Consider the following 12,559-nt stretch of genomic DNA (forward strand, 5'->3'; position numbering starts at 1 on the left):
TCAGCTCATGTCTCAGCCCCAAGCAGGACCCTTTCTCCTCCTCTGCCCTTTCCAACTAACAAACCCTGGGCGTGCAGCACAAACTCTCACGATGAGTCCCCGTGGGCACAATCTCTCCATTTCCAGGGGATTTTTATTCCATTTTTCAAGGTCTCCCGTCTCCTCTTTGCTCTCCCGATGCCACTCTGAACCACAAGGAGCTCCTATGCAGGTGTCACTGGTGTTGAAAGAGCCCCCAAACAGGCAGCCAGTGCTGTCCCCTGCCATGCCAATACCTAAAATTCAGCTTTATTCCATGGTGATGAACCTGACCCTTGTGCTGCAGTGAATTTTTAACCTATCTGATGTACCAGAGACAGCTAAGGGCAGAGGACATACCCTGCGCCTCCTTCCTCCCCTCGCCAACCTGCTCAGAAAAGCTCAGGGTTAGTAAAAACTGTTAATATTTCACAACGTAGGGAACTTTGTTTCTATTAACCATACAAAGCAAGGGGCTATACTTTCTATAATGACGCAACCAAAATCTGGCAGGGTGATTTTGACAGAATGAAGCGCAAGGTCATCTTGCTGCAGTTAGTCTTGATCTCCAGTCTAAAAGGGAAAAAAACGGTCTATTGTCCATCAAAATGAGCAGTTAATAACGGGAAAACAAAACCAAACCGACAAACCAGCATAAAGAATCGAGTGCTGCGAATTTATTTTTGACAGCACCAGCCGAGGCACCTGCTTTGTGAACTGTGACTCATCCCGCGTCTCAGCGCCAGGCGTGCGCTCGCCGGGCCGAGAGACAAAGCGCAGCCTGATGAAATGACTCACGCGCCCACTGACGGGAATGATGAATTGGATGCAAGCACCAGGTCAGCCGGGAGTGAAGGGCATCCCGTCCCCTCTGAGAGACACAGAGCAACCCGGCGGTGGAGCCCGGGGACCGTATTCTGCAGATACAGAGGAAAATACGCGGGTAATTCAACCAGCAGCTTAATGGAGATCTTGACTGCGGATCTCACCATGGCTGGCCCTGCCGTGAGCCTGCTTGTGTTTAGATATGACCTATGTAGGTGCTACCATGGTGCAGAGCAGCTGAGAAGAAGCTGGCTGGCTTCAAGTTGAATATTTGTGGGGAGATCTAGCAAGATTCCTAAAATGAGGGAGGAATTGTTGTCCCTGAGGGTGGTGAGAGCCTGGCCCAGGTTGGGCAGAGAGGTGGTGGATGAACCACCCCTGGAGACATCCCAGGCCAGGCTGGACGGGGCTCTGAGCAACCTGAGCTGGTGAAGATGTCCCTGTCATGGCAGGGGTGGCACTGGGGGAGCTTTGCATGTCCCTTCTACTCCAAACTATTCTATGACTCTACGAGCTCACGTCCCCTTCCCCACCTCTGTCTCCTGCATGGTTTCTGAAGGCTCCTATTGAAGATCCAAGCTGTTTTTCTGCAAGAAGGTTTGGAGTGGAGTTGGCAACCAGAGATCAGGTCATTCTAAATGCTTGTGCTTCAGTCTGACAGGTGGCTTTTCACGGCCCACTTAAAAAAAACCACACAACAAAACCCCATAAAATACATCGAGCTCCAAACTTCGTAGCACCTTTCATCAGATGGTTAAAAGCAGCCTCTGCCAGAGACTTTCATTTAGAGTGTTTTGATAAACCCATTGTGGAATTATAGAAGCGATTGCATTTTATTGAAAGCTTAATGGCACAATAAAGTAGACATTATTCAAATCTATGCAAATTGGGTGCATCCCTCAGACACTCGGCACACGACGACTGCTTCGCGCGGTGCCTGAACAGCAGAGCCCCACACCGGGAGAGGCACAGAGGGGACGGCAGAGCCCAGCGGCTGGAGCGGGTGGATGAAGACAACAGTCAACATGATGAAGATGGTCTCGCCTTTGGTGGACTGGGTCAATCCCTACGAGCCACGCAGGAGCCCATGAGAGAGGAGCTGTGCCCTTGAGTCATGAAACACAGAGAGTGGCTGTACCCAGCCAACATGCAGCAGTGAGAAATGTGGGGCCAGAAGATCATGTTCCTTCTGGTTGCAACCAGGATGGAGGTCAGGAAAAGGGATGCTGTGTGGTATTGGTGCTATGAATAGACAACTGCAGCTGGTCTGGCTGTGAGGAACCTTCCCTAAAGCTCCTCCTGGTCCTCAAAGAAATATTATGAGTGAGCTGGAGTGACAATGGTATAGAAACATGGAATGGTTTGGGTTGGAAGGGACCTTCCCAGCCCCCCAGTGCCACCCCTGCCATGAGCAGGGACATCTTCACCAGCTCAGGTTGCTCAGAGCCCCGTCCAGCCTGGCCTGGGATGTCTCCAGGGATGGTTCAGCCACCACCTCTCTGCCCAACCTGGGCCAGGCTCTCACCACCCTCAGGGCAACAATTTCTTCCTCATGTCCAGCCTGAATCTCCCTCCTTTAGTTTAAAACCATCACCCCTTGTCCTATCGCAACAGGCCCTGCTCAAAAGTCTGTCCCCATCTTTCTTATCGGCCCCTTTTATGTCCAGAAAGGCTGCACTAAGGTCTCCCCGTAGCTTCTCTTCTCCAGCTGAACACCCCAACTCTCCCAGCCTGTCCTCCCAGCAGAGCTGTTCCAGCCTCGGGTCATTTCTGGGGCTCCTCCAGCCCCTCTCCAGCAGGTCCAGGGTCCATGCAGCCTGAGCCTTTCTTCTACAATGGTCTTTGCCCATTTACACCCACAAAGCCACGATCAATGGAAACAACGGGGAAAAAAGACCCCAACAATGATGAATCAGGACAGTGCAAATGTCAATCGAACACCAACAAAGCAGCACAGACCTCCGGGCCGGGCGCACGGATCCAAACGCGCTTTGCTGGGCAAAGTGCACCGGCAGCATTCGCTTTTCAACCGCGAAGCGCTATCACGCGTCTTGTGTTGGGCAGTGCTTTGGAAACAGGGACCACCCTTTTCTTGGATGCAAATATGAAGCTGATGGTATTTTACTAAGCGGTGACACCAGCCCATTGTTCCTGGAGGCAACAAAATCTGTTCTCCGCTATTTTTCCATGAGGACTTTACTGGCCAAAACGAGCATTAAAAAGCATAAAAAATTCAGTTGTTTATGAGTTTTGATATGTACTTAGTACAAGCAAAGCTTAAACAATTATAAAGCACTAAGAGATCTATTAGATCATCTAATTAGTTTGGTTTCTCCAGCAGGGTTTTCTACACAAAGAGGACATTTTGCAGGACTTTGGGCTATTTCTAGGTGACCCAGGTGTGGATTTCACCACCAGTTCCCTCGGGAGACAATTTCACAGCCAAGTGCTTTCCCCAATGAACCCGCACGGCGCGATGCTCAACCTAAACATTTCTCTTTCATTTTGCCTCATTATTTCTATTTACGCCGCTTCTATTCGCCAAATTCCAAAGGTTAATAATGTGTCACATAAAACTAATGGCTAGAACAATAAATATTCTGTGTAATTTAAAAAAACGCAGCATCAATTTCATCTGGGTTCTGTAATAGACTGCCAGCATATTGCTTTTCCAAATGTATAAAATAAATACCGCAGAGATGGGTTTTTTTTTGCCTTAACAAGAAAACATTTTTCTGTGGTTTGATCAAATAACTCTTACATGGTTTTCAATTTCCAGTAAGGAAATTAAAATAAAGGAAGAAATCTTACGGTGGGGGAAGAGAGGAACATTACTGAGACAGCTCAACTTTATTATTTGATTCCAGTTCTTCAGATGATTTCACTCTGTAGAAAAAGGGTCAAATTCCATTTGCAAGTTTTTAAATCGTGCCATTAAAATCTGACTGAACGTTTGTAAAATACGTTACAAGCAATTTTCTATAAAAAATAGAGTATTAAGTTTTAAAAATCATATTCTCAGGGTAATATGTATGTCCTCCAAGATAAAGATGAACGAACTTCCAGCAATAATTTGCAGTAAATGAGTCTAGATTAAAAATTTACATTTACCTTGTCCCTGATATCTACCTTGGAAGTGACACAGGGGCTGGGGGATGAATTGCTCACGACCCATCCCCAATACCGCGTTCCTGCATGCGAGGAACTACATAAAAACCATCTCCAAGCCTTTAGATGAATGCTAACAGCCTGAAGTTGGAAATACAGCTCCGAGCATCCCGCGTTACCGGGAGCGCACACCAAACCAGCCTCACGGGCACCGAGCTGGCTCCCTCTGCTTTAAACAATTGCTTTATATTTGCAAGTGTGCGTTGTCAACCCAGCTAAAAACAAGACCCATCTCTCGGTGGAGAAAAGGGTTTCGCGACAGAAGTTTGTATTTCAAAAGCAGTCACCCTGAAATGACAAAATCTCGTGTTGCGGCGTTGGGTTTTGGGTAAGGCAACGCTCGCCCTTCTTCAATTCCCTGCTGATGCCTCAGGGAGGGGATGGGATGGATGAGGCCACGGGCAGCAAATCCGGGCAGAATATATAGGGCCAAGGGTGGATATATATTTTGATTTTGCACGGGTGGAAAGGCAGGATTGTTCTGGTTCTTTTTGACCACTTGGCTGGTTTTTGCACATGAGAAAGTGTCGGTAAAGAAGCACAATGGAACAGGACAGTTGGGTGAAGGCTGCAAACCCCAGACACACAAAACAACTGCTTGGCATCGAGGGATGCAAATAGGTCCCCGCTAATGGTTTTGAGAAGCTGCTGGTGTTATTAGTGCTTCAATCAGAAGAGATGCTCGTTTGCACTAGAGGGAAAAAAGAGCTTAGAAAAACCCTCTCCTGTGGGAAGAAGCTTCACGCTCCTTCCTCTCCCTCCAGCAAACTCTTATCAGCTAAAATCAGGGTCCAGCCTGCAGAAAAACTTATAGTCTTCAAATTTAAAACTAGTTCAATCTCAATTATCAGCCAAATATTCCCTAAATACAATGCAGGATTAACAGATGTCTCCGTTCATCTCATGATCGCTCCCTTCCAAATATTTATATTCCATATCATATTATGGAAGTGGTGAAAGTTTCCCTGCAAGTCTCTGATTTTGCAACAGAAATCAAAACACGATACCCAGCACTAGATAAATGGAAATAATTCTTGAAGTGAAGGTTTTATCAGGTATTTTTATGGTTGCTTTCACAGTATAGATCACAGTCAGACTATACGCAACTCCAGTGGGGTTAATCAGGGGTTGGTACTGGGACCAGTACTGATTAATGTCTTCATCAATGACAGTGGGATCGAGTGAACCCTAAGCAAATTTGCAGATGACACCAAGCTGGGAGGTGCAGGTGACCCACCTGAGGGATGGGATCCATCCAGAGGGACCTGGACAAGCTCGAGAAGTGGGTCCATATGAACCTCATGAGGTTCAACAAGGCCAAGTGCAAGGTCCTGCACCTGGGTCAGGACAACCCCCGGTATCAACACAGGCTGGGGATGGAGGGATGCAGAGCAGCCCCCAGGAGAAGGACTTGGGGGTGCTGGGGGTGAAAGATGGGACATGAGCCACAACGTGCGCTTGCAGCCCAGAAGCCAAATCGTATCCTGGGCTGCATCCCCAGCCCCGTGGGCAGCAGGTGGAGGGAGGGGATTCTGCCCCTCTGCTCCGCTCTGCTGAGACCCCCCTGCAGTGCTGGTCCAGCTCTGGGTCCTCAGCACAGGACACACATGGAGCTGCTGGAGAGGGGGCAGAGGAGCCACAGAAATGACCCGAGACTGGAACAGCTCTGCTGGGAGGACAGGCTGAGAGAGTTGGGGTGTTCAGCTGGAGAAGAGAAGCTCTGGGGAGACCTTAGTGTGGCCTTTCCAGACTTAAAAGGGGCTGATAAGAAAGATGGGGACAGACTTTTCAGCAGGGCCTGTTGTGATGGGACAAAGGGTGATGGTTTTAAACTAAAGGAGGGGATATTCAAGCTGGCATGAGGAAGAAATTGTTGGCCCTGAGGGTGGTGAGAGCCTGGCCCAGGTTGGGCAGAGAGGTGGTGGCTGAACCATCCCTGGAGACATCCCAGGCCAGGCTGGACGGGGCTCTGAGCAACCTGAGCTGGTGAAGATGTCCCTGCTCATGGCAGGGGTGGCACTGGGGGAGCTTTGCATGTCCCTTCCAACCCAAACCCTTCTATTCCATTTACACACCTCAGCTGCCCAGATAACACTCCATTCTTAGACTGGCGACCCCATCTAGCACAACACTCCTTCGAAGGGGATCATACACTTTTCCATGAATTAGAAAGTGGGCCAGCATCAGTAGAATGAACAGCAAATATGAAGTCCAAGCCGGGATGTCACTTGTCATTGCGCATCCCTTGTCACCCCGATGCCAGGGGAGGGCTCCTGCCATCCGCTCGCACACACGGATCGAGTCCCACAAGTCGAGGTGCTTTGCTAAAGACAAGGGGACAATTGCATGCTGAAAAGCTCTGAACGCCTTAGTGTTAACACAGGGAAAAGCTCCCAGAACCAGCAAATGCTTGAAACCCCAGAAATAATACATTAGACATTAAATTACATTTCAAAAGGCAAGCTAACGAGCCTGAGCAGCCTGGCTTAGGCAGGTCAGGCGAAACAAAACCAGCCTGCACATGAACCTTCTCCAGCAACTGCCACATCGGGTTAAGATTATTCAGTTTATGTTTTCGCCCCTCCATTTCATCTCCTTCCTCCAACCATTATCCTTCAGAGGATAACGAATTACTCTCCTTTTCAGCTTATTTGTGAAACCCTAACCTGCTCTGTTGCCCTCCAAAGCATCTGGATAGCCCGGTCATTTCTACTTAAGAATACTGTTATACATCACAGCTCAAACCTGCCATTCCCTCCTTGGACAGGGATCCCCATCTCATCTCGGTGACGTGGGAGACTTAGTGGTCACTGTGCTTGTGATAACCCGGCTTATTTTAAGTGAAGTGGGTTGCGGGGTTCACAGAAGCTGGTCCATCAGTAAACCTAATGGATTAATAGCGGGTCAATAAGGTGAACTAAGCGGGGGAATGAGTCACCACGAGTGACAAGCAGAACAGGGTAACAGCCCTAAAAACAATCAGTTCCTTGGCCCTTAATCATTCTTCACTGAACTTCCCTCATATGAAACAGCTCAGCATAGCAGGACTCAGAGCTACACACAAAAATTAAGATGAAGTTGCCCTGGAGAGGCGCTGGAGCTGGACGATGCTTCATTTCCAATCGCTCCTCACCACTGGTACCCACGAACCCACCGCCCTGTGGCACAGGGTTTTTACCTCTCACTTCTCTGCTCATCTTCATTACAATGTACAAGGAATTTCACAAGGGCATCACTCGCATGTGAAATACAAGTAAAGACAAATGTGTGGTGTCCCTTGACCACTCCTACATCAGCCCACCACTTCAAATCGGTGCTTCTGGAACAGATGGGACCTCCAGGCAGCCTTCAAACCACTCAACAGCACTTTCTTCCATAAGAAAACAAACTAATTACTAGAGCGAGGTGCTATTTTCCATAATTTTTCTGCTATTTTAAGGAATCAGCCAGCTTGCTAAGCTCATGTCTGATGAAGGATTTTCAGGGAGGCTCTTTGGCCCTCAGAAGCTCAACGCAGCAGAATTAACCGCGGCTCAGTGTGAAGGTACAGAACACGCTAAACGAAATTCAGAAGGATTTTGCTCACCAAATACTTTTCTCACTCCATTTAAACAACTCTAAATGTGGACAGCCTGTTGATCACGGACACAAAAATAACCACCTCTTAGCACTGGTTTCGCACGTTGGATCCCTAAATACAGCACAGCAAAACCAGCTCTACCAGACAACCGCTCCATTTTACAAGAGTGTTTTTCAAATGCTTTAAAAGCTTCCAAGGTATTTTTTTTTCCAACCTGAGGATAAATTTTTCTAATGCAACCATTTCCTTGTTGATCCTGTAGGTGTTTTCCTCAAGCATCTGCTTGCTGCGATGCTGTGTATGTGTTTTTCCCAAGGATCTACAAGCCTTAGCTTCATGCCTTTACCAGCTTCAAGACACCTGGAAATCAATGGCAAAATTATGTAGTTTTCACAGAATCACAGAATGGACTGGGTTGGAAAAGCCCTCAGAGCTCATCCAGTCCAACCCTTGGTCCAGCTCCAGTCCACTGACCAGATCATGGCACTAAGTGCCATGGCCAATCTCAGTTTACAAACCTCCAGGGCCGGTGAGTCCAGCACCTCCCTGGGCAGCCATTCCAATGCTGACCACTCTCTCTGCACAGAATTGCTTTCTCATCTCCAGCCTCAGTTTCCCCTGGCAGAGTTGAAGCCCATGCCCCCTTGTCCTATTGCTGACTGCCTGGGAGAAGAGCCCAATCCCCCCTGGCTAGAACTGCCCTTCAGGTCGTTCTAGAGAGTGCTGAGCTCACCTCTAAGCCTCCTCTGCTCCAGACTGAACAAGCCCAGCTCCCTCAGCCTCTCCCCATAGGGCTTGTGTTCAAGTCCCTTCCCCAGTCTTGTTGCTCTTCTCTGGACCCGCTCCAGCACTTCAATCTCTTTCCTGAGCTGAGGGGCCCAGAACTGAACACAACACTCCAGGTGTGGCCTCCCCAATGCAGAGTACAGGGGAAGGATCACTGCCCTTGTCCTGCTGACCACGCTGGTTTGGATACAGGACAGGACACCATTGGCCTTCTCGGCCACACTGTTGGCTCATGTTGAGCTTGAGCTTTCAAATTATTTCAGGAAAGCGTCTAAAAATCACTGCAGAGGACTACAAGACTTAATTAGATAAGAAGACCTACAATTAAAAAAGTGTTACAGTAACACCGGTTCAGACACTTGGATGAGTCCCAAATAAACAGAGATGCTAAATACTTTTAGAAAAACAAAAATGCAACAGGCAGTACCTCAGAATGCACAAAAAAAAAGAAAATCCAACAGATTTTGTAAAAACTGAGCAAATTTAGTGGTAGATTTGCGATCCACTGGGTATTTGTTGAGTGAGAAATGAACCAAAGCAGCTGGTTACGTGTTGCTTAGCTGCGGACTGTCATATGAATAGTCTCCCTGCAGGTAAATCACTTTCTATTACTTCTAAGTACCCCAGGAAAAATACTAATTGAAAACACGGTTCTAATAGAGTCCAGCTGGAAAACATTAGCTTAGGATGGAACTGGCTTGACACCGGCTGCCAATTGGCCATGCACAATGGAAAAGGAAATTAATCTCTTGCAGACAAGATGTCCCATTTTCCACTTCTCCTCTGTAACCCTCCAATAAACTCGTTATTAACCAAAGTCTGGATTTCTTGCGTTAAAAGGACGGCTCTCAAATTTTGACGCAGCGCAAATCAGAGCAGCTGGAGGATGGTTGGGAGTTCAACAGCGGAGCAACACTTCTCTTCACTCTTTTCTGGGCTAATAATTAAAGAATAGACAAAACACAAAGAAAAATGCGCTCTACAATTCTGTATCGTCTCAGCCCATCTTCCTGCAGCTCCTCCTGCTAAGAGCTTCTTCCCCACGCAAAAGGGATGAGGAGAAATACCAAAGCTGACCCCAAGGATGCTGAGACTGCTTCTCCACTTCTATTTAAATGTATTATTAAATGTATTAATTTATTTGTAGTATTTATATGCCAACAGGCCAGACGATCTCAGAAGGGTCATTCCCCACACTGCTCACAACCCTGAGCCTCCCTCTCCTCTATGCTCGATTCAACTTGCTGAAATGCTCCAGTCTTCTACATGTACTTTTATCCCCTATCCAAACTCTCCAAGATGATCAAAAAGTTGTATAAACCCCCCCCCAAACTTTAGCAACTCTCCTTGTAATGGAAAAGCATCCTCATTTTGCAGATGGTCCAGCAGATGAAGTTACCTGCTGGCACAACCACCCACGTCCACGTTCTCTACTCGGCTCCAGGTTATTGAACACTATTTGCACCATTTGCCTGAATCAGACAGACTCATTTATGATCAAGAAACATCCGTACGAATTATGAGCACTGAGAGTAATTAGCAGTTGGTAAGTTCTGGGTTGGAAAAAGGACGCTTGCCCAGTCTTATTATGCTTAAAATTAGCTTTTCCATCCATTGTTGAATAACCTAAGGAGGTCAAAAAAGCGAGATTTGGAAGATTTGGGAAAGCAAAGAGGCTTATCTGTGAGTGAAGGATGAAACCCTGGCCCGTGGTGCTGCCTATGGAAGCACTTCAAAGGAGAAGAGTTCACCAGTCCTATAATCAAAGAAGAAAGCGAGAAGAAAACAAAAAGCAGAGGGGTAGGGAAGAGAACGCAAACAACAAAGCCCAAATGAAAAAGGAAAAGGCGCTGCCAGCTGAATAAGAGGAGAAATAAAACACTAATCGGAACGTAAGAGATCCAAAGTTTACCGTCTTCTCTGTAGTTTGCAAGAGAGATCAAAAAGTTTGGGACAGTTTTGTTCTGGTTTGATCTTAGAGCTTTTTGTCAACTTGTTTACAGAAAGAGGGGAAGGGAATTGACCCCCAGACGGACAAACTGCAACTCAAACCCAGCAGCGACCTCGCAAATCCGCCCCCCATCCGATGGAAGCATCCAGACCCATCCCACAGCTTCTTCCATGAAGCAATGGCACCAAAAGGCTCATTCTAATTTCTTGAGTGACAACCCAAATTTACAAGCACGTATTTTGAAGTCTTGGTGAGCTGTAAGTGGGTAATGACTTCTAGTCCCTACCATCATCATCACACAAGTAATGAAATGGTAAAAACTCAGAAAAATGGAATGATCTGGAGTCAAGTGGAAGTCAATGGGGAGCAGAACCACTCAGGGCCTCCATGGAGAGGTCCCAGAGACCGGTCAGCCCCATTACTCCAAATTACCGAATGCCTACACAAATTTCACTTTATTATCACTATACTCCAAGGCTCATCGCTGCAAAACAGGGACAATAATCCCTGACTTCAGAGAAAGGTAACGATTCGTTCACGAAGGACTCAAACACGGGGCAATCACCGGAATCATTCAAGCTGTGGATGGAACACGATAAATAACCAGAACGAATAAAGAAACAAAGACAACCTATTGAAAAGCTCCCTCTGCATATTGTCCACCCGAAACATGCCCTGAGACACCAATCAGGTGGAAAAACTGTTATGACTTGCCATGAAAGATGATATTCACACATAAATAAGAGTAAAGCTATACGGCAACCTTAATTATACTACTCCCTGATACTAAGGCCAAGATTGAAATATTGTTACTCACCACACAGAAGCTCTGGAGTTGGATTGTCTTCCTGTGTGGTACAATTATTAAAATACACGCCTTTTTTAATAGAAGAGCATAACCTGCTTTCTTGCCACGGAAACAGAAGGTGAGAAACTTCATGCCTGGACTAATGAGGACGATTTTCAAAAAACTAAAGTCTAAATAAAATAAAGAGCTATCTCAAACACGAAATAAAAATAATCATTGCTCCCAGGTTCTTAATTTTTTCCTTTTGTATACAATTCCACCAGTCAAAGTGTCACATTACAAAGATCTTTTGATTCATTGGTCTCCTTTCAATCATCCTTTCTCCTAAAAATACAACATGTTGTGTCTGACAGTATCCAGCCTGCTCTAAGACAACGAATCCTCCACGCTCCTATTTGCACATCACAAGACTTATTCGAACATATATTTATAATCAGAAATAGGTTAACGCTTTTCCAGTACACAGATATGATTATATTCCTGTTTGCTTTGCGATATCACAGGAAAATGGTTTCTATTTGCAGCACCTCAGCTATTTCTAGCCAAACGTTCCACTGTGAAAAGCTCCATTCTTCTCTATTACAAGCGATAAAAACTAACAGGGCAAATACAAAAAATTCATACCCTACCAACAGTATAATTTTTATCTAAGCCAGTCCAAACGCAAACCTGAAGGGACTTAGGGCTCCTTGTAGGTATAACACAGAATCCCAGAATGTCAGCGGTTGAAGGGACCTGGAAAGCTCATCCAGTGCAATCCCCCCATGGAGCAGGAACACCCAGCTGAGGTTCCACAGGAAGGTGTCCAGGCGGGTTTGAATGTCTGCAGAGAAGGAGACTCCACAACCTCCCTGGGCAGCCTGGGCCAGGCTCTGACACCCTCACCCCAAACAAGTTTCTTCTCATATTTAAGTGGAACCTCCTGTGTTCCAGTTTGCACCCACTGCCCCTTGTCCTACCATTGGTTGTCACCCAGAAGAGCCTGGCTCCATCCTCCTGACACTGCCCCTTTCCATATTGATCCCCATGAATGAGTCCCCCCTCAGTCTCCTCTCCTCCAGCTCCAGAGCCCCAGCTCCCTCAGCCTTTCCTCCCACGGGAGATGCTCCACTCCCTTCAGCATCTTGGTGGCTGCGCTGGACTCTCTCCAGCAGTTTCCTGTCCTTCTGGAACTGAGGGGCCACAACTGGACACAATATTCCAGGTGTGGTCTCCCCAGGGCAGAGCAGAGGGGCAGGAGAACCTCTCTGACCTACTGACCACCCCCTTCTAACCCACCCCAGGTACCATTTGCCTTCCTGGCCACAAGGGCCCAGTGCTGGCTCATGCTCACCCTGCTGTCCCCAGGACCCCCAGCTCCCTTTCCCCTACACTGCTCTCTAATAGCTCATTCCCCAACTTACACTGGAACCTGGGGTTGTTC

The 12,559-nt window shown here is 47.1% G+C and overlaps 1 protein-coding gene across 1 annotated transcript in view; it reads right to left on the bottom strand.

The window, feature by feature from the left end:
• The window catches only part of ATRN (attractin), a 170,323-nt gene that overhangs the window by 9,672 nt on the left and 148,092 nt on the right, over positions 1-12,559 (bottom strand). The window lies entirely within an intron of this gene.

This window comes from Patagioenas fasciata, chromosome 4 (assembly GCF_037038585.1).
Source record: "Patagioenas fasciata isolate bPatFas1 chromosome 4, bPatFas1.hap1, whole genome shotgun sequence".
NCBI classification, from domain to species: domain Eukaryota; kingdom Metazoa; phylum Chordata; class Aves; order Columbiformes; family Columbidae; genus Patagioenas; species Patagioenas fasciata.